The following is a 20,016-nucleotide window of genomic DNA, read 5'->3' on the forward strand; positions in this document are numbered from 1 at the left end:
CATTTATTCTTTAAAATAATTAAGAGTTGTTCCATGATACATTGGGCATATTGCTTAGGCCAGCCTCCTTAAAGAAAAATCAGAGTACTACTTACAGTCTCAAATGAAGCTTCCAAACCAATTTTAAGTATTGAGGATTGTGTTTTTCCTGAAAGATAAAGATTTTCACTCCCTGTTGAACTTATCAGCATCATTCTTTTGCTGGCAGCATTACACACACCACCAACCTTCCCTGTTGTGGGCATCAAGGTGCAGAATTCAGTGTTTGTGTACCTGGGTGAAAGTCAGGATTGGTGGTGGCACAAGGAGGCTGAACTCCTTATAATCCAGGGGGGGTTGAGTTGTCCCTTCTGGCCTGTGGGATAGGTGGCATGTCCTCAGATTTTGTGTTCGGTCACAATGCCCCACAGAGGAACACGGGAACTTGCTAAAGCCGTTCATCCCAGGGGCTGCACAGAATCATGGAATATCCAGAGTTGGAAGGGACCCACAGGGATCATCAAGTGCAGCTCCTGGCCCTGTGCAGGACACCCTAAGAATCCCACCATGTGCCTGAGAGCATTGTCCAACCATTCCTCAAGATCTCTCAGGCTGGTGCAGTGACACTGTGACCCTGGGGAGCTTGTTCAGTGCCCAGACACCCTCTGGGGGAAGAACTTTCCTTAATATCCACCCTAAACCTGCCTTGACACAACGTCAGGCTATTCCCTCAGCATGGTTTTCTTTCTGTGTTTAGGTTTGGTGTGCTCTTGAGAAACTAGACTCTCATTTATACTCTTAACATGAAATAAGAATTATTCAAAAAATAAACGTGGCCGCTTCCAGTTTTGTCTGACTTCTGAATTTGAACACATTAAAAGAAGAAGATTTTTGTGATTCTCTCTAGGCTTTTTGAATCTTTCCAGTGCTGTTTTTAGTGCTTTTTCCTCTGAGTTTTATATGAATGTTCATGCATATACACATAAAGAGCAAAATCTACTGTCAGGCTGCACTGAGAAAAACATATTTACAGTTGGATTGCAGTTTAAAATGTTTATTTGCTCTCTAACCCTTAGAAAGACAGCGAGACCAGCCTTGCAGTAGGGTTACTTTGTGAATAATGTTAGCATACCATTACCTTTTGCTTTATAAGCTTTAAAATGTTGGGATTTTTTCCAAGTACCAGCAAAATGAAAACAAAAAACTGAAATAAAAATGAACTAAAATGGGACTAAAGAGAATGGTATTTATTCAAAATGAGCCCCCTTGGTATTAAGAAACCTAAATATTTTTTTTAATTCAACTTAAATGTTGGGAAATACTTATTCAAGTTGCAGGTTATATACTGTTAATTACTCATTAAGTGGTTCTTAGAGCAATGCCCATTTTTGTGATGGAGCACTGTTATAGGTTGGGATAATCCCTCCCAGCCCTTCAGTGGTGCTGCTCCAAGTGTCAAGAAAGCCTGGGAAATGGCAGAAGGAAATAAAGGGAGTCTGTGTGACAGAAAGAAAAGTGGATGGGCAGAATGAGATTTGACCTGAATTCCCACATATATGGTCTGCAGTTAATGTAGTTTTGAAAAAATACAACCGTGCCTAACTCTGACAGTAGGTAAAATTCTGTTTTATTTTTCTTTGTAATGGAGTCAGGGAAAAGCCAAATTCCTCTGTTTATGTATCTGTATTACAATAACAGGAACTTTTGCATATTTCATATATCCACTAGGAAAAAAAAAAAAGCAGTAATAAAATGAACAATGATAAAATACTCCAGCAAGAAACATCATTATTTCTCATTTACTTTCCTTGCCAGGTCTTTCAGGAATGTGTGAAATGTTTCTAACTGAAATAAACAAATTAGAGTGTATGAATCAATTAGTTATAGGTCTTCTTCATTCCAAGAGCCCATTATCCAGTCTGAAATAAATTTAAATAACACATCTGTGTATACTTTTGGTCACTAACTAACAATTTTACATGCCAGCTGTTTGCTTGTGATAATTAGAAGTGGCAATAACTTTCTGAATACCATGTCTTTGTGCAAGTGAGAATTAACAAACTTCTTTTTTTCATTCTGCAGTTTATCAGTTTGCATTACTGTATTTGATTTAATTTTCTTGAAGTTACACTTGAGCAAGCACACCACCAACTCATGAAATACTGTTAGAACCAAAATGAAACAACCTGAAGTATCTTGGAGTTCATTGTGCAGTTTCTTCTAGAAGCTAGAAAGGATGAAACAAAGCCCTATGTTTTTTTCAATTTTTAAATATTTAGGAATTCTCCTTCTTTGTGCAACTTAAATAGACATTGATGTGATAGAAAACTTTGCTACTTGGTTTAATAAGATTAGTTAAGATGAAAACTATTTTTGTGTTTAGTTTAAATGCAATTCTAACTTTCTTGGGAACTGTAGGGAAAATGCTTGATTGGAATTGTTCCTTTTACTTCAGCAGTGAAATTGAAAGTAGATAGTTCTTTAGGACACTTGAAAATTTTTATTATTTCAGTAGATAATTTGAAATTTTAAAAATGTATCAAACTCAGATTTTGAAGGAGCAAAAAGAAAATGCAGAAGTCTTCAGCTAACAGTTGTTACACGGGCCAAACATTTAATTGGCAAAAGTCTATTTTCAAAAGTTAGCAATTTTCTAAAATGTTGTGATGGATTTGGGGTAGAATATGAAAGGTTTCCTGGATCCAGCATACCTCCAGCTGTAGACATTCTTCAAGTTTGCAGGGAGGGAGGTCATTGCCCTTCAAAAATCCATGGAAAACTGAGTATGTCGTAGCCCCTTTGAGAACAATACCGTTTGAAGAGATGAAATTAGTGATAAAATTTATGATTTTAGTACATGCTATCTTTTTTAAAGGAGGTAGGGGATAGAGCAAGCATTTAAAAGGAAAAAAAAAATTTGGGTGTGCTGCTGAATCTGCTTCTGCCTTGCTCAGCCTCTGTGGCAGAAAAATCTGCCTCCCCTTTCCACAGCAGAGGCTTCCTTTTCTGTTCCCAAATTGTGGAATCATGAATGTGGGATGGAAAGTGAGATCAAATCAAGGATCAAATTAGGCTGGGAGGGAAAGTTGGCTGGTCCAAGCTAGTCACAGCAGAGCTTTCTTCATTGTAAATGCAACTTTAGAAGCCAGTTGAGGTTTCTGGGGCTTTTCCCAAGCAATTCTTGAATAGCACCAAGGATGGTGATCCCATAGTAAAGCAACTTGTTCCAGGGTGTGATAACCCTTTCTATAAGAGCTGGTTTTATTCCCCCCAGTCCCTAATAATAATTTTCCATTTACCTCTTGTGCTGGTTGTGCTTTTGTCCCTTGTCCTTTGAGGAGAGACTGTCCCTATTTCCTCGTGCCTGGTGCACTCCTTTGGCTGCCACTTGGGACTGTGCTTGTCACAGGCATTCCTTTCTGCCTGCCTGCCTTGGAAAGGATGCTGCAAGGATGCTGAAGGTTTAGGGAGTTGTGTCTCCCAAAACTCCCTAAATTGTCTGCACAGTGTTTCAAACATCTGCAGTGCCTCACGAGTGCAGATTGTTTAGCTGCTGTGCCAGTTGCCTTGCTGTGGATATTTGATATTACTCTTGAACATTTATTCCTCAGAAAAGGATTCCTAGGCTAAGGTGAGATTGGAAGGAAGGTAACACACTTTCCTGTGTATGATGGAATGCATGCAACAGCAGCCACATGAATTGCATCAGCATTGTGTGTATTGCTGCTCTGTAATTTATTTTACACCTCCATCCCAAATCTGCCATACCTCCTGAGCTGCTGCTGAATTTTTTCCAGTTATCCAGAACCATGTTACTTAATGTGCCCAAGTTGTAAAAAAAAAAAAAAAAAAAGGCTGTAAAATTCAGGCTTAATAAAGAATTACATAAATAAGGAGTAGTGAAAGGTGTCTGAAACTTGATATTCAGGCTAGACACTGGAAAAGATGCTGGAATTCAGTTTGGTAATGAGTTTGTGAACCAAGATTAGCAAAATCATTTCCCAGACACTCTGGGAAAGCAAGCCCCTTTAGCCATTAGAGTGTTATGGCTGCTCAAATAAAAACATGGATGTCGGTGACTGGAAAAACAACTTTTTTTGTGGTAATGATTTGAATGCTAGAGCTGTTCAACATGTATGATCTATGTGAAAAGGTGGAATGTTAGTTTCTCATTGCCTCTGCATTGTTGACAAGTTAATTAAGCTGCAATGCCTTTCTCCTGTGACGATAGCAGATATGAGAGCTCTTGAAAGCCTTTTGCCAGACCATAACAACTGAAACCAATAGTTACAATCACTGTATACAGGTCTTTTCCTGTGTCAGAACATTATTTTGTGCACATCAGAAGTTCAGTAGTGAATTCAGTCTATGTTTTATTTGTGTACAAATATCCAAAATCATGAAAGGAACTGTGACTTGTTCAAAAGCCTTGAGCTGACTTTACTGCTACCAGGTATTGAAAAATCAGGATTTTCAGTGTGTGAATAACTGTGATGTTTTAATATTGTTTTATTTTCAGAAACTGAAAAGAGAAGTCATTAGTATGTTCTGATCTACTAACTTTTTAATATGTTTGTTTTTGTTGTGCTTGCATACTGAGCAGAAGGAGTAAGACTGATGTTCTACCAATTCTAATAGGTGGAACTTCCAATCTCTGAGACAGGAAAAATAAAATCAGAAAAAAACAAATTAAAAAAACACCAAATGAAAACATTTATTACACAGGAGGAATCTTAACCCTCCTGTCCTCATCAGCTCAGAATCTGGGAGGCTCTTTGAACATGGTTACACCCAGGCCTTCTGCATTTCTGTCTCTCAAGTGTGTGGAGGAGTCAACATAGGTGTTCAGCACCCCTGTGTCCTGGTTTAGGGCACTTTTTGAAATCCTTCTTAATAGGAAAGTAAAGCTAGCTGGTATGGTTTCTTCTATGTCAGCATGAAAAGATGTTGGATGTGATTTCTGTATTAATCTGCAGTTAAGAGACTGGTTTTTCTTATTAGCAGTTGGAGTCTGTGATCTGGCCATGCCTCCCATTGAAGAATTAAAGGTATGTTATGACTCATCTCAATTTCCCTTTCACAGGAGTTTTTTGATAGATGATACTCTATGCTCCTCTTTAGTCCCTTCATGTGTTCTTTTCATTCTTTGATTTATGAACAGGAGCAATCAAAATGCCCATTCCCTAATTTTTTCACAAGTGTAGGCAGCACATATAATATGTCTTTCTCATAGAGCTGCATTAAACATCTTGATTTTGCTTCTTGAGGGTTTTATTCTAAAATTAACGTCTGGGTTTGAAAACGTGTGATCGGCAGCCAAAAAATCTGTTTTGCTGTCTGGACAAAATAATTCAAACCTGAAATATCACAGTTGAAATAGTGTACTTGTGTCTTCTCACTATCTGGAGAGTCAAATCCTGGCTTTAGTCAGAAGGAAAATTAATTTGCTGTTTTCATAATTTTGTCACATAATTTGATATGATTACCCACTTTTTCTCAGTAGAAGACTTGCAGTGGGACTGTTCACTTTTAGGGCTAAAATCAGAGCAGATTGGTATCTATTGGCAGATTTTTGAGGTATGCCAGTTATCCCTTCCTTATTATTTCTGGCTTCAGAACAGATAGGTTATTTTTTCGCCCTGTCAAATGTAAAAGAAATTTAAATACTGGATCTGTGCAAGCCTGACAGCAGCTGAAGCCTGGCATAGATTTTACCTAGAAATGCAATAAATACACAAGAAGACAGGACTTGTATCTCTAAATATAGGCTGCCCTGAGAGCTCTAGGCCCAAATTTCTGTTAAGACTAGCTATCAAAAGTAAAACAATGTAATATTTTTTAACCAAAATTATCCACTGCAATCAGTGAAGTTTTGTAATGTTCAAGAAACACAGGAGCAAAGATGTTTTATTTTCTGTTCTCTTAAGATAAATGTCTTGAAAGAGGAGCACAGCTCCTAGGAGCAAACTATCTGTAGATATATATTAAATAAGCTGGCATGTGGAAAGAACTATGCCTCTGAGACATACTGCAGACGCTCACAAGTGTGTAAAACATTTTCAGCTTGTGCACAGATAGACATGATTTGTAAATGCTGAGGTACTGAAATAACAGTATTTTCATTATAGACAGTTTTATCGCATCCCTTTACATAAAATTGCAAAAACAAGTGCTAATGTTGAAACTGGCTATTAACCAAAATGTGTGCTGTCAAATTAAATGTTCCCATCTGAGATGATGAATGGAGGCTACATGGCTATAAGCTGTGGCTTATGAAAAATAATTCTTTGACATCTGGCTCTAACATCTGGTTTTATAATTGATGCTCTAAAGCAAATGGAATACGTATTTTAAGGGCTTGTTTTTAATTAGTGTTCAGCAGCCTGTATTTCTGCATTGTGTAACTATCACACACCTACAAAATGCTAAAAAAATCCCTTCAATTCATACCAATGCTTGAAGATAAAAAACTATAAATGCTAGTGCTTTACCATTTAACACTGAGCAGCACCAAACAGGACTTGTTCAGTGCCCACCCAAACAATACTTGAGGGAATGTTATTTTTCTGCCCAGGATTAAAGAAAAATGGACCTAATTGTTACTGTTACAGTTTTGTTTCTCTGTGCTTTGTTAAAAACAATAAGGACACTTGGGTCAGAATGGTGTCCAGGTCCCTTAGCAGTAAGATACTCCCACTTTTCGTTTTTTTCTGCCTTTCTCCTGCCCATGACTTTAAAATTGTGAACTACTTTAAAGATTCAAAATGGTCTTGCATCTTGACCGTGCTTGTATGCAGGATTACCTTTTCTCTAGTTAGTTATCACTGCATCTATACGTATCTGGAAGACTAAAATGATGTGTGTCTCTTCCACATGTGTTTTCTGTACAGGACACACCTAATTTACCTTGTTTATTATTTAGTTTGTTTCTCATTTATTTCTCATTGTTTAGTTTGTTTCTCATTTGATAAAAAATGAAGGTTTAGAAGAAGTTGAAGTTGTGTTACTGTGTTCAGGCCTATGAGGTGGTGATGTTTATAACAGACATTTTATTGCTGGATCAGTATGGGATCAATTAAAAGTCTACATTTCTTATCAATATTGGCATCCTTTAAATAACCATTTTTCTCCTTTTAACCAGTGTTTTGCAAACTTTCAGTGACTGTGTTTTTATACAGCTCAGGCTCAGCCTGTGCTATAAATTTTACTGGTTTTGGGTATATTAAGTGGAAACTGGGAAGTCCTCCCTCCCACTACTAAGATCTTGTTGCCAGCAAAACTTCTTGGGTAGCTGCACCTCAGCAGTGAAATAAGTCCTGTTGCTACCTTTGTTTACATCTTTATGACTGCTGTGGCTGCTCCATGAGGGAATCTCCTGGCGTGGATTTGTTGGCTAACTCATTCTATAACATTGATACCCCTCAGCCCATCCTGTTTCCAGCCATAAAAATGGCCACAAGCTCAATGTGTGTTAAAACTGCCATGGTAACTCACACTGACAGACATTAGGATTCTTCTTCTTTGAATGTTTATTTGATTGTGTATTGAGAAGCTTAGGTTTTTAAAAACTATACTGGGTTATACTGAGGTTTATCTCATAAAAGTCCACGTGGCTGCTAGTTGTGGATTTATGGGGAGTAGCTTAACGCTGAGGAAGACCAGCAAGTAGAGTTTAAAAAAGAGATGGGCAGGATAGAGATGGGGATTTGGTTTCAGTGTGGCTGTGCAGTTGTTCAGTTGTTTTTTTGTTGTTTTTGGTTTTGGGTTTTTTTTGGGTTTTTTTTTTTCTGATAAATCCTTCCAAATCTGCATGGTTCTCATGATTTTTCACCTAATGTTGTGTTTCTCCTAAGAATGATTTATGTCCTTTGAATTTTCCAATGATTATGCTTTCCACTTGTTGACTTTTATAGTTTTGGCTTCTTCAGTGCACCTAAAAGCAGGGCTGGAAAAAAGGGGATGGTTTTAGAGAGTTTAACAGGGAAAGTGCTCTGTTGTGCTGCCAGCAGCTCTGAATAGTAGATATTGTTTCCCAGCTGTATGAAATATATACATTTTATTTTACAGTACACAAAGAGAAATTTTTCATAGCTTTGCAGACAGACCAATTAAATGCAGCTCAGACTTGCTGGGTCAAGGACTGAGGTTACATGTTGCTGTCAAAGTCTTACTGGGATTGACAAAAGCACTTCCTGAAGTTTTCTTTCTACTAAGGAAAGAAAACCCTTCCCTGAACCAGTTGCAGTTGATTTTCTTTGCATTTATCACAGTGATTACTTTGGATGACTTTTAAAGATCCTTCAAAACACAGAAGCTGATGCCTTGTCTCAAGACAGAACTGGGTGAAGGGGAAGAAGTCCTTTAATATGTAATTCTATAACAATTTGCCTGTAGGCAACTAGTTATTAATCCTCATTTCTTAGAGGTGATTGGAGAATGCAGAATAGAAAGTTCCTCACTTTTTTTTCCCCTCTCCCCAGGGAGTATGTGTTTTGTTTAAAAATTCAGCAAAAAGATGTCCTTATTCTAAACAGATTGTTTCTGAAATATCAGCTTTGCTAGGGTTATTGCAGAACACACACCTTTTAAAATTATTATGTTTTGTGGATATGCCACAGACTATCCTAGGTAACAGGGTATTTCCAGTAAATTCTAGCAAGAAACTTCCGAAAAAGGAATCAGGCTGTCATCAAATGATCAGTGCAGCTTCTTTTAGTGGAGTGTTGCCTTCAGTTGCAGGGGTACAGTATAATGACCACTGAGTGGTTGTCTTCACTGCTGTGAAGAGACAGGCTAAAGAAAATAGTTCTCTTTTCCCTGATAAAGTGATTACAAATTTCAAAATTTGAAATACTGACTTTAATAAGTACAATAGGTGAAGCATATGCTGCAGGAAGAACTGCATTTCAGGTGCATGGAAAGATACTTCTAATCTCCATCCACTCATCTCCAGTTTTTGGTCATGATTTCTGTTTCTCTGGTCAATGTAAAATCTCTTTTTTCCCAGTCTGATTTTCAATCCAAAGTGTAGCTGACTATAAATTTTGGGGAGTCTCATTTGCTTACAGCTCATGTAATACACAGCCAATGCAAAAGGAAATATAAATTATTCCGGTAATAATCTGACCTTCCTACCTCCTTGTTTAATCCGGTAGACCATATGTGCAGCCCTCTTTCAAGTCCATCCAAGAATATTTCAGAGGAAGAGTAAAGGAGTTCATAAAGTATCACAAGACCTTGACTTCAAAATTGTTTTCAAATAAACTAGTTCAGAATATAATGATAACCATGATAGGTTTCATCTGCCTACAGCAGGCTCTAGAACAGAGGAAAAAAATAGCTGAAGAATTTTTGGTGTATTTTAAAACCTGATTTAGCCTGTTAGCCCAGTTGAGTGTTTTTGGATAAGAATTATTCTGCCTTTAAAATTGTTTTAGGTTAACAATCTATTTTTTATTGCTTTCATTTAATATTGAAAATTTATTTTACTATTGTAGTGGATAATTTGTTTACATTCAATCTTATTTCCTCTTAGGGTAATATGCAGGAAAAGTTCTCTGCAACCAGGCAGTGATCCTACATCTCCTAAATCCAAGTTTTTCACATAGATTGTAAAAGGATAATTTTCTCCTTCCTATGATATGGCTGTTTTTTTCTTTTATCTTGTCTTACAGATGCCTATTTTACCCAAAGTTAAGAACTGGTATCATCATACATGCACAAGTCCTTTTGGAGGTGTTTTATATATATATATCCTGAACTTATAGGGATAAACTATTTTTTGCTTTATATTTGAATTTCAATAATATGTGACTTTCTGTATCAGATGCATTTTAAAAACATGTACTGAATCTTTAATAGTATCTGATAAAATTAAAGGAATGTGCAGGATAAGCAATCAGAGAATAATAGCAAGAGACTGGCATGGTGTAGCTAGTTTCTGATTTTAGTTCCTCTATTTCTTTCTGTCATTTTTCCACTCTACCAGTGAAGAAAGGAGAAACAATCTAAAGAGAATGAGATCTTAAAAACAAACAAACAACAACCAAAAATCTCCAAAAAAACCCACACTTGTGTCTTAAAAATATTTGTTTCTGAAATAAGATGAAACATCTGAAAATGCTTCAACAACCTGTATGGGATGATGCTATCTGGGTAATTCTGGGTAATATAATTACCTTGGCTGTTGCTGATACAGTCATCATTCAGATAAAAATACAGTTTTTTTCTAGAGATCTGTCTGACTGGCTAGATTAGATTTGAACTATATAATGGCACAAGGCCAACTATTGCTGTGATAACTTTAGAGTTAGTTTTAGAAGTGACATGCTTCGGGAAATGTGGAAAAATAAGGCCAAAGGAACTTGTAGTAAAGGCTGTATGGACTCCTTACAAGAGTAGGACTCTGCAGGAAAGAAGGAACTGATTTGGAAGAATTAGAAGCAGAGAATGGAAAGAGAGCATCAAGAAAGATTAGATGTTAACTGGTGCTCAGCAAAAAACCAGTTTGATTCTCTGAATTCATAAAAATGTGCCTTTATCTATATTAGTATGGTGACAAGAGAGAAGCTTGGTATAATTCAATTTGTTTTAATTAAAAATCAAATTATGGCCTAAGCTTTAAATTGCCCAAGTCAGGAAAAATTGTGAGTGTTTTTGCCTGTGTGGATGTTCTGTAGGTTTATTTTTTTCTCTATTTGTGTGTATGTTTTTGCCCTGGTGATTTTCTGCCACAGCATAAAGAGAAGAGCATGCTCTCATGAACATTTGATGCTATGGCTGCTTGAGTCCAGATGGAAAAAAGATGGAAAAAAGAAACTGGAACTAAGGCTCAGGAGTTTGCCTGGCCTCTCCTATATCTGTTTGCCACAGGGAGGCACCCTTCTCTTCAGGTTGTGCCTTCTCTGCTGATCTCCAAATATTTATCTTCATGGTCCTTTGATGTTTTAAAATCCATCGAGTTTGTGTCTTCATCAGTCACAAGGATGTTAATTTTGCAATGAGAGACTGAGTTAAAATGCTGATATTCTTATAGAAATACACTTTTCTTTTAGTATCTCTGAAATCAGCAATCCCTCTCCCTCCAAAAAAACCCCCAAAACTCCAGCACTGCCCCCAAGAAAAAACAACTGCCATCATGAAGGGAAAAGTCTGTGTATGCTGGATGAAAATCACAGTTGATTACTTAGACTTAAATTTAACATCTGTATGCAAATAAAAAAATTACCCAAGAACATAGAATGGGTTTGTTTCAGTAGTTTTGTTGTTTATAATCCAGGGTGTGAATATATTCATAAGTATTAAGACAATTTTTAAATTTCTTTTTTTTTTTTTAAGTGCATACTAAAATTCATTATAGGGAACTTAATTTGTAGTTTGAAAGATTGATTGTTGGAGGCTCATTTAAATTTTCTTTTGTTTTTTTCCTTTTCTTTCTTCTTCAAAGGTATTGTGAGAAAATGTTCTTTCTCCTAATCCACGTATCCTAATGCATTAGAGATTATGCAGTTCAATTTACAGCTGGTGTAATACTTATATCATGCAAAGAGGTTGTTCTAGAGGCAATTTCATCACCTATTGTTCAGTCTTTTGCATTGCTTTAATGAAAAAAAAAATTACTAAGATTCATTATTATGTTAGCTTTTTATTGTTACATTTTAAGTTCTATAATTTTTCCTCTCATGAGGAAAAAAAATCCATAGTTTTGGTTGCAAAGCTTTCTGAGGAGATTGAAGTAGTGCATTCTGGTGAGAAACTGCAGGGCTCTTACTTTTTATTACATTTAAAAATGAAAGTGATATACTTCAAGTAGTATAACTACTATGCTTTCAAATTCCAGTATACAAAACTGTCACAGAAGTCACTGCAGGGCTGAGTATGGAAGTAGGAGCATGGATGGGACACATCCTTGTCAGTTTTGGGATATTGTAGCACAAGCTAAATTGAAGGTAACCTCATGATATCTAAGTGATGAGAAAAATCCATGTTTTGTACTAACATCATTATGCTGCAGTGACAATTGAAGAAAATGTTAATTCTGTGAGAGTGGGAAATAAAATATTTGGAAAATAAGCTATAAAGTGTCATCACAGAATTAAGGTTGATATTGACTTTTTAAGACCAGCCCTGTGTGATCCCTTGCTCATTTATTTTTTCATTGACATGTTAATTGGAAAAATAGATAATTTCAAAGTTATTAAATACTTATGGTGTGTATAAAAGGAGTCATAATCATACCCAGCTGAAACTTCCCAGCAGAAAGCTGTCCTCTTCCCTCATTTTCCTAGAATATAGTGGAATTTTCAGTAACAAAACTGTTTAACTTAAATGGATGCTTCTGGAGCCCTGAAAGTTTGTCTCATTTTTAGAGGGTGTAATTTATAAGTTGCAATACATCCTTGTAATTTCTACCTTTCAGCAACAGGTTCTTGGAAAAAACACAAATTAGATCATATATGGCTGAAGCAAAGATGAATATTTTCAAATTAAAAATGCAAAAGTGAATTTTCATGTTTGGAACCACAGCAGTCTCCACTCAGGCACGTGTGGTTTTCAGTGACAGGGATTCCCAGTCAGTGGGAGCTGGAGGTAAGGCAGCTTTTCAGAACCCACTGAGAGAGGATAGTCAGGAGATGTCAGTACTGACAACTGGGACCAGATTTTCAGAACCACTCAGCTCTTCTTTAGGTGTCTATATACATTGTTGGGTTTCCAAGAGCTTAGTGTGTTGAGGGTGGTGAAAGCTTCCAGCTGCAGATCCTTTCTGGAAATGTGACCTTATTTCAGTGTCCAAATGTGTTCCATTTGCTTAAAAAACTCTGGCTCCATGTATATATAAATAGACGATAGTAAAGATAGTATTTTTTAAAAATGGCCCTCACTTTTCCTGAGGAGTTATTAAAAATTACTTTTAGAAATAAAAGTAGAATTTGGACCTTCTAGTGCCATTTTCTAACACTCTGTGCAAAGAGCCAAAATCATGAAGAATGAGGTCCTGCACCTGGAAGAGTTGCAAGGCCATGACTGAATCTCCAGAGGTTTTTCCATGTCTCCTGGAGACATCTCACCTGAGGGAAGCAACTTTTCTGTTCTCTGAAACAACACTGAATGGGAAAGAGAAGATCAAAAACCAGATTGTAATTGAAAACACTCACTGAAGACTATCTAGAAGCAGTTCACAAAGATGTGATCTACAAGAGAGAGCACAGTGGGATTCCATAGTGAGGCAGATGCTGGTGCTTACAGAACAGGTAAAGTTTGACACCAGCTCTGTGAAATATCCTGAATATCTATAATTTAACTGAATACCCCAGGCTGTTCTTTTGCAGAAGGAAAACCAGTAGAATATCTTGTGTTTGATTTGACACCCCCCTCCTTTTTTATTTTTGTTAATTTTCTTCATCCTTTCATTTTTCCCCCTGCATGTCTGTTTTCTATCCCCCTTGCTTTATTTCATTTCTTTAATTGTATCATTTCCTTCTTGCTTTAAAAAATTACAAAGTTAAGTTCCTTTTCAGGAGTACCAAACACATTCAGTTAGAGAGAAAGTCTTAGAATTCAATGCTCATTATTGTTCAGCCAGAAGAGACCTATTTTCAACAGAATTTATGCTGTTGCTGCTTGAATTTACAAAGCTGAAGTTCCCAGGCGAGCCCCATACTAAGTTCTGCATTGCCATAATCTAGAATAGATTATTTGTTTTTCTTTAAGAATATGCAGTGACATCTAAGTATGGAAGAAAATGTCAAGTATAAAATGTAACAATCTTATTATGTGGTTGTAAGAAATGTCTGCAGAAGATCAAAATATTGAAGATTAGAGAAAGGGGAGGAGGAAAAATTGGAGATCTGTGCTAAATTCTGTAGACAAAGAAATGAAATATAAATGAGTGAAATAATTTGACATAATGTGACAATGTTTAATCCCATGGTCTACTTCCTAGGCTTTGGCTAGGAGAATTCCCCTGAGACCTAATTCTCAGCATTGTATTCTCCAAAACTGCTTTTGGATTCTTGATTAAGAGACATTCTATAGGTTCTAAAATTATACAATAATCACATTTCCTTTGCTGTTGAACTTGGATGAGCTAGGAGTGGGTAAAGGGGTGAACCAAATGTTTCAGTACCTTCCTGCTGATTTGTTTGCAGTTCAACATTTGTAGGTTGGTCTTTGTGCACCAGCCTCTTGGTCGACTCAGTTGTTTTGGTTTATTCTCTGTAACAATGTTGATTTTTCACTATTAAAGCATCCAGGAACAAATAAGAGCAATGAAGGGCTTGGCAAAAAAGCCCAACAACTCCTACAACTTCTTTGTTCAGTGATTTTTAGGTCAACATGATATCATGATATCATGAGTCACAGATACCATGAGTGACCATCTGGGGCTTGGCCATGGATCCTTGTATATAGCATCTGTGTGGTGTACAGAGATGTCAATTGTCTCAGCTACAGTCCATTTTAAATATTACTGCCTCTATCTGCACATCTGCCTTTGAGAAAATAGTTCTGGGTTCTCTACTACTGTATATACTAGCTGTACTCTAGATTAAGTATCATTTATTGTTTCCAGCTCTTATTTTAAAATTTTGCAGACTGACTTTGATTTCCTTCCAGAATGCTTATTTGATTTCTTTCCCAGGTCACATGTGCAAATGAATCACACTAAGCTCAGATATCTATTTCTATCATTTATTATTGGATGATGTTCTAGAAACCCCTTTTCTTTGATCACATCCAAAAAGTGTGAAAGAATATTTTATTGGTTGTAGTTGCAGGTCCTCCATTTTTTTTCACAAGTATGGCGTGTATTATCTATTTCAGTGTGTGATATGAATACAGAGCTCTGACTGACACAGAGGTTAAAGGCTGGAATGTTCTGGAAGGTTGCTTACTGTTCGGTGCTGCAATTCCAGTTTGTTTCATATTTTACAGATGAAGTTGAGGAAGTAATACTGGAGTGTTTTAACACTCACTCAGGAGACTTGTATCTCAGAACATCTACAAGTTGTAATATTAAACTAAAAGAATACAGTGTTAGTATGATGTAGGGAATGCTTAAAAAAAATATCTATGCCTGCTATAATATTTTTCTTCCTGTAATAATTAGCTGGAAAAATTAATCTGTTCTGTAACTTCAATTTAAAAGTTGCATTGGAATAAATACCCTCCCCCCTCACAATGTTCCCATTATGTTTTGGGTACGGAAAGGAACAGGTTTTGCAGCTAGAAATATTTGTAAATTTTCAAGCAAAGCTGGCTGTTTTCATTTGGTTATGCTACAGCATATCTGCTTTATTTTATCATTAGGGTAAATTCTTACCAACTAACTCTTATAGTCTCTTACATTATTGTCCAAACAGGGTGTAGCCCTCACCCAGAAAGGGATGCAAGGCAACTTTGCTGTGTGGGTTATCTTTTTTCTTTTTTCTTTCTTTTTTTTTTTTTTTTTTTAGTGTTATCAAATGATTATTTTCCTAACTCTCCCTATTATTTGCTTAGTTTTGCAAGCTGTGGGCATGTGCCAGAATAAATTCTGCTGTCATTCTTCAGTGGTGTTGATGGTGTTCTCCACAGTGGAAAAAAGCATTTTTCCCAGAACTGTGACAAATTCTCTTTTTCTTGTTTTTGTGTTGGGTTTTTTTTTAAAGGTTTTTTTCTGCTACATCAGTTTAGAACAGAAATGGGTAGCTCATTCATGTATCATTTTACATTTTACCCTGTACAAGTAAGTGTTTGGTTGGACAGTAGCCTGGCAATAACTCACCAAAAGTCATTTGCAGAAACTAACATGAAAATTTGATTTTTAAGCTAGCAGAGATCATTATTTGGAGCTGAGGTTTTTTTAGTAATTAAGTTGTGGAAGAAACTGCTTTTATGCATTTCTTGTGAAATAAAATGGGATTCTCTTTAGCTTTTGATAGAGAAATATTAAAATACCAGCAAAAGCTGTGGCTCATCACCAGCACTCGTACATGCTTTCTGCATGTTCTGATGCCTTGTGAAGGCTGACCTAGAACAGAGGCTAGACAGTTAAAGAACAAAGTAGGGATTTATTAGGAGGCCTCAATGGATCCACCTTGGGCAGCACAAGAGCCCAGCCAGGGCCACACCCAAGATGAACCAAAATGGTCACAAAAATGGACAACCAGTCATAGGGTCTGGTCTTAATAAGTTCTGGTCCATTTGTGTATTGGAGTTAATTGTCCAATTATAGCTTCAGTTTATGAAGTTCCATCCTTCTTTTTCTCTCTTCAGTCCACTGTTTATGTTCTTGGGCCTACGACTTGGATAATTTGTCCTTGGTCCCCAGCTGGAGAAGGAATTGTTTTGTCTCCCTGCTCTGTGAAGAGAGGTCACCATCCCCTTGTATGAAGCACAGAGTTACATACTAAAGCAATACAGAGTCTGAAAAATCTAAAAGCTAAAACCTGAGGCATCATTTAATGTCTTTAAAAAAAGAAGAGTTTCAAATAAAAGCTGGGAATATATTTTGATTTTAACCAGATTTTCTTCAGGCACTCTCACTTTTATTTGCAACAGAAAGGCTGTACCAGGAAACCTAGGATTCAACAACCAGAGATACCAACCTCACAACTGTCTCTGTTGTCACCTTAGCTGTCACTCTTGATTGAGAGAGGTGGGCAAGGCAGTGAGTTGGGAGCAGCGTGGAGAATTGTCCCAGCCCTTTGCCTGGGAAGGTGCCCTGGGTGAGAGCACGGGCAAAAGGAGCGGCGTTGTGGCGGCCAGGGCTCCGTGCAGCACAAATGCTGACTTTGGATCTTCCCAAGGGACGCCAACAGCCTTGTGCAGGGCTCCGTAAAGGAACCACAGAGAGAGCAGGGAAGGAATCAAATCAAGCGAAATAATCTCGGTGACTGCTGAGAACTCCTAACAGGGAAATAAACAAGAAACGGTTTGTATGAGCTGTCATGTGGAGGTGGAAATGTCTTATCTCTACATGCTAGCAATGGCTGGGGCATTTAGTGTTTAAGATGAAACAATTCCTGATGACTTACATGGCCAGAAATCTGAGCTCATTTTATTTCTTCCTCTTACTTTTGTTTTTCTTTGTATTTTGGTGTTTGATTGTTTTCTTTGTATTTTGGTGATTGATTGTGTTGGTTTTGTTTTTTTTTTTTTGTTTTTTTTTTACAGGGAAATGTTTAGTGATTCACATCTGACTTCACATAACGATGTTTTAAACAGCCTCCAAAATTTGTAATGTTATGACTTCATTCAGACAGAAATAAAGCTCATGGTGAAAAAGCCTGGGGTATTTTCATTGCCATAATGATGTGAGGAGTACAGGAGGAATATACTCAAGGCTTTCAAATAATTATCTGTATTTTTTTCCAGCTTTCCTACTGTTCCTCATCTCCTCCCTCTACCTCCCCCACTGATGCCACTGCGATTGTAGTGGGTTCTTTGTTTATAATAAAAATAGTGCAAAGAAACCCTTGATCTTTGCATTCCAAGAGTGTCAGTCCAGCTTCCTGAGGTTATTTCTCAATCCTTGCAAATATTTTTCTGGGAGGTTTTGAGGCAGTTCAGTCCACTCAAGAATCTGAGGAGAGCATGATAATACCACATGCATAAATCTAGGAAAATTTAAATTTGTTAAAAATGGGAAAAATATGAGCAATATTTTCTGAGTAAGGGTATGGGTGATTGCGTATGAGTGTATGCATATTAGGTGTATTTGAACCTGTAAGATTCATTCATGACTTTGTTTTTCATGTGTCCTAACATGTTAAATGAGAAATGAAGTTAGATTGCATTGGCAAACAGCATCTTTTCATGTTTTGGTTTTTTAAAGCTTTGCATTACCATTTTTGGCACATGATAATACCCTGCAGTTAGAGATTTTTAAATGTGAGAATGCATTTTTGATAATTTTTCCAGTGTTCTAAATAGAATTTTGCCTTCTGACACCACCTCTCAAAAGTTAGTTCTCTGCAGGTCTTGGATAAAAGTGAGGTTGGACTTCAATAAGTATTTCAGGTGGAAATCTGGATCCCACTTCTATGTGCATTGCCCACTTCCAGTTTTGCTCTTCCCTTGCTTCAGTACTTAAATACATTGAGCCCATTGCTGCAGGAAGGATTTCCAGGACCAAGTGGTCCAGTTGGAAATTCAAAGGGCTAGTGCATGTCTGCAAGGAGACAGTGTATGCCTTTTATTAGGAGGTTTTTAGCAATGTAAGGATTTTTTTTACCTCTCTCAATATTATGAACAGATGAAAAAAAGCAGGGAAAATAATTTCTTTTTTTTTTTTTTTTCCCTAGGAAAAAGAAGAAAGATACATGGTTTGAAATGAAATAAATAGTTGTTTTAAGATTATTGTTTTGGCTTGGAGAGTTTCTTACATAAAATGTGTTCTTGGCTACACATTTGAAGGAAGTATTGGACATAAATTAATATTTCATTTTAGAAATATGGAAATGGAAGAGTTTGGCCTTTTAATTCATAGCTTTTCAGTTCTGAGGCCATTATCTTGGTTCAGCTCATAATTGTGAGGTTATCCTTGACTCCAAAGAGTATTACAGCTGGGTCTGTGCTTACTTGCCAGCTGAGTGAATCTGTGGCCTGAGTGTCACCCCTTTTGTCAGGCAGTAGTCGCTGGTCACAGCTGGGCTACCCGTGGTGGCTGGGCTGCAGTGGAAATGCTCCTGGGTGGGTGGCTGTGGCCTCTCTGTCCTGGGAGTGAGCACTGACAAAGCACAGAACAGGTTGTGCTTTCTGTGGCAAAGCATGAATTACTTCTTATGGCTCCTGTGAATGTTTGGCTGTGTTGTTCCTTGGAGAATTGCTCCTGTGGCTCTTGGTTTTGATCTCAAGTTTTCCTGCTCTTTTCTGCTGCAGGGATGAACTTCTGCTTCTCTGTCTGCATGTGTCACTCCACTGATGCTTAGAGTGCCCTTTTCCTGAATCCAAATCCTGCTTCAGGCTGGCAGGATTTTCTTTCTAAGATATTTAGAACTAGGTATTTCTAACTAAATAGCTATGTTCTTGAAGTATTTTTTGGGGTTTTTTTCAGTGCACGGTGGCCTTCTGCCATTCAATCTGCAGTCTTTAAATTTAGGAAATAATCCTCTATTTTCCCACATAAGATTTATTTAGTTTCATTTCCACTGAAATAATTTTTTCTTTATTCCATGTTGCAGAATCTACCTTTCCTGGGAGGAAGCTAGCACCATTTATCTTATATACGACTCTCTTATAAGGTAAGCTTGTTCATTCCTGTCAGACTCTTGTGAATTTTACACGTAAAACACATCAGCTGGGGATACGTAAATGCTAATTATAGAAGAGTGAATAAAAAGCTGGGATAAATTTCAGCTTCCTCTTTCATCTGTGTGAAATGATTGAGGATCACTTCACATTAAAGAGGAGAGATGTTATTTTAAAAATGTGAATTGCAGCCTTCATCTCACATGGATCACTTCCCACTGAGAGGAAGTGGCAGCAGCCACTTTGTAATGAAGACAGGAGTTGGCCAAGGCCAATTATTCATTGTGTAATTTTAAAAGAAAATAGAATGTTTTTACATTAGTGGTTTCACTATGCGGCAACATTGAAAGGAGTTGCAAACTCTGTGGTGTCTGTGGAGGGATGTTGTTGTATGATTGTTTTAATTTCTTCTTCTAATATCACAGAAAGCATGCTGAAATCTGCAAGATGCCTTGTCCATGATCCTTGTCTAAAATCTTTTTTGATTAATGAGATTTTAGCACTATTTATTCTAAGAATCTTCTGCTATTGGGCTGTTACTTGTTAATAGCCTCCTGTCGGAGAGTTGAAGTCCCTGGAATTAACTGATAAACTGATAAACCAGAAAAAGCCCATTGCCATTATTTTGCATACCATCATTGGTTGTCTCTTGATATTGGCTGATTTAATTTCAAATGTTTAAAAGAAATAATTTGAAATCTCCTTTATTTTACCTTTGGACAGCCTTTCCCCCCCGTGCCCCCTGCTTTGCCCTCCTGAGATCACAAATACTTCTGCAGTGCCTGCAACCTTGTAAGAATGACAGCT

At 37.1% G+C, this 20,016-nt stretch overlaps 1 long non-coding RNA gene across 6 annotated transcripts in view; it reads left to right on the plus strand.

Annotated features, from left to right (window-relative positions):
• The window catches only part of LOC146767697 (uncharacterized), a 382,268-nt gene that overhangs the window by 253,824 nt on the left and 108,428 nt on the right, over positions 1–20,016 (plus strand). For all 6 annotated transcript variants that reach the window (XR_014955217.1, XR_014955216.1, XR_014955214.1 and 3 more), the window contains one exon: positions 19,143–19,202. This is a non-coding gene — a long non-coding RNA (uncharacterized LOC146767697). The remainder of the gene's footprint in view (positions 1–19,142; positions 19,203–20,016) is intronic.

The sequence above is a fragment of the Lonchura striata genome, chromosome 4 (assembly GCF_050655825.1).
Source record: "Lonchura striata isolate lonStrDom1 chromosome 4, ASM5065582v1, whole genome shotgun sequence".
NCBI lineage: Eukaryota > Metazoa > Chordata > Aves > Passeriformes > Estrildidae > Lonchura > Lonchura striata.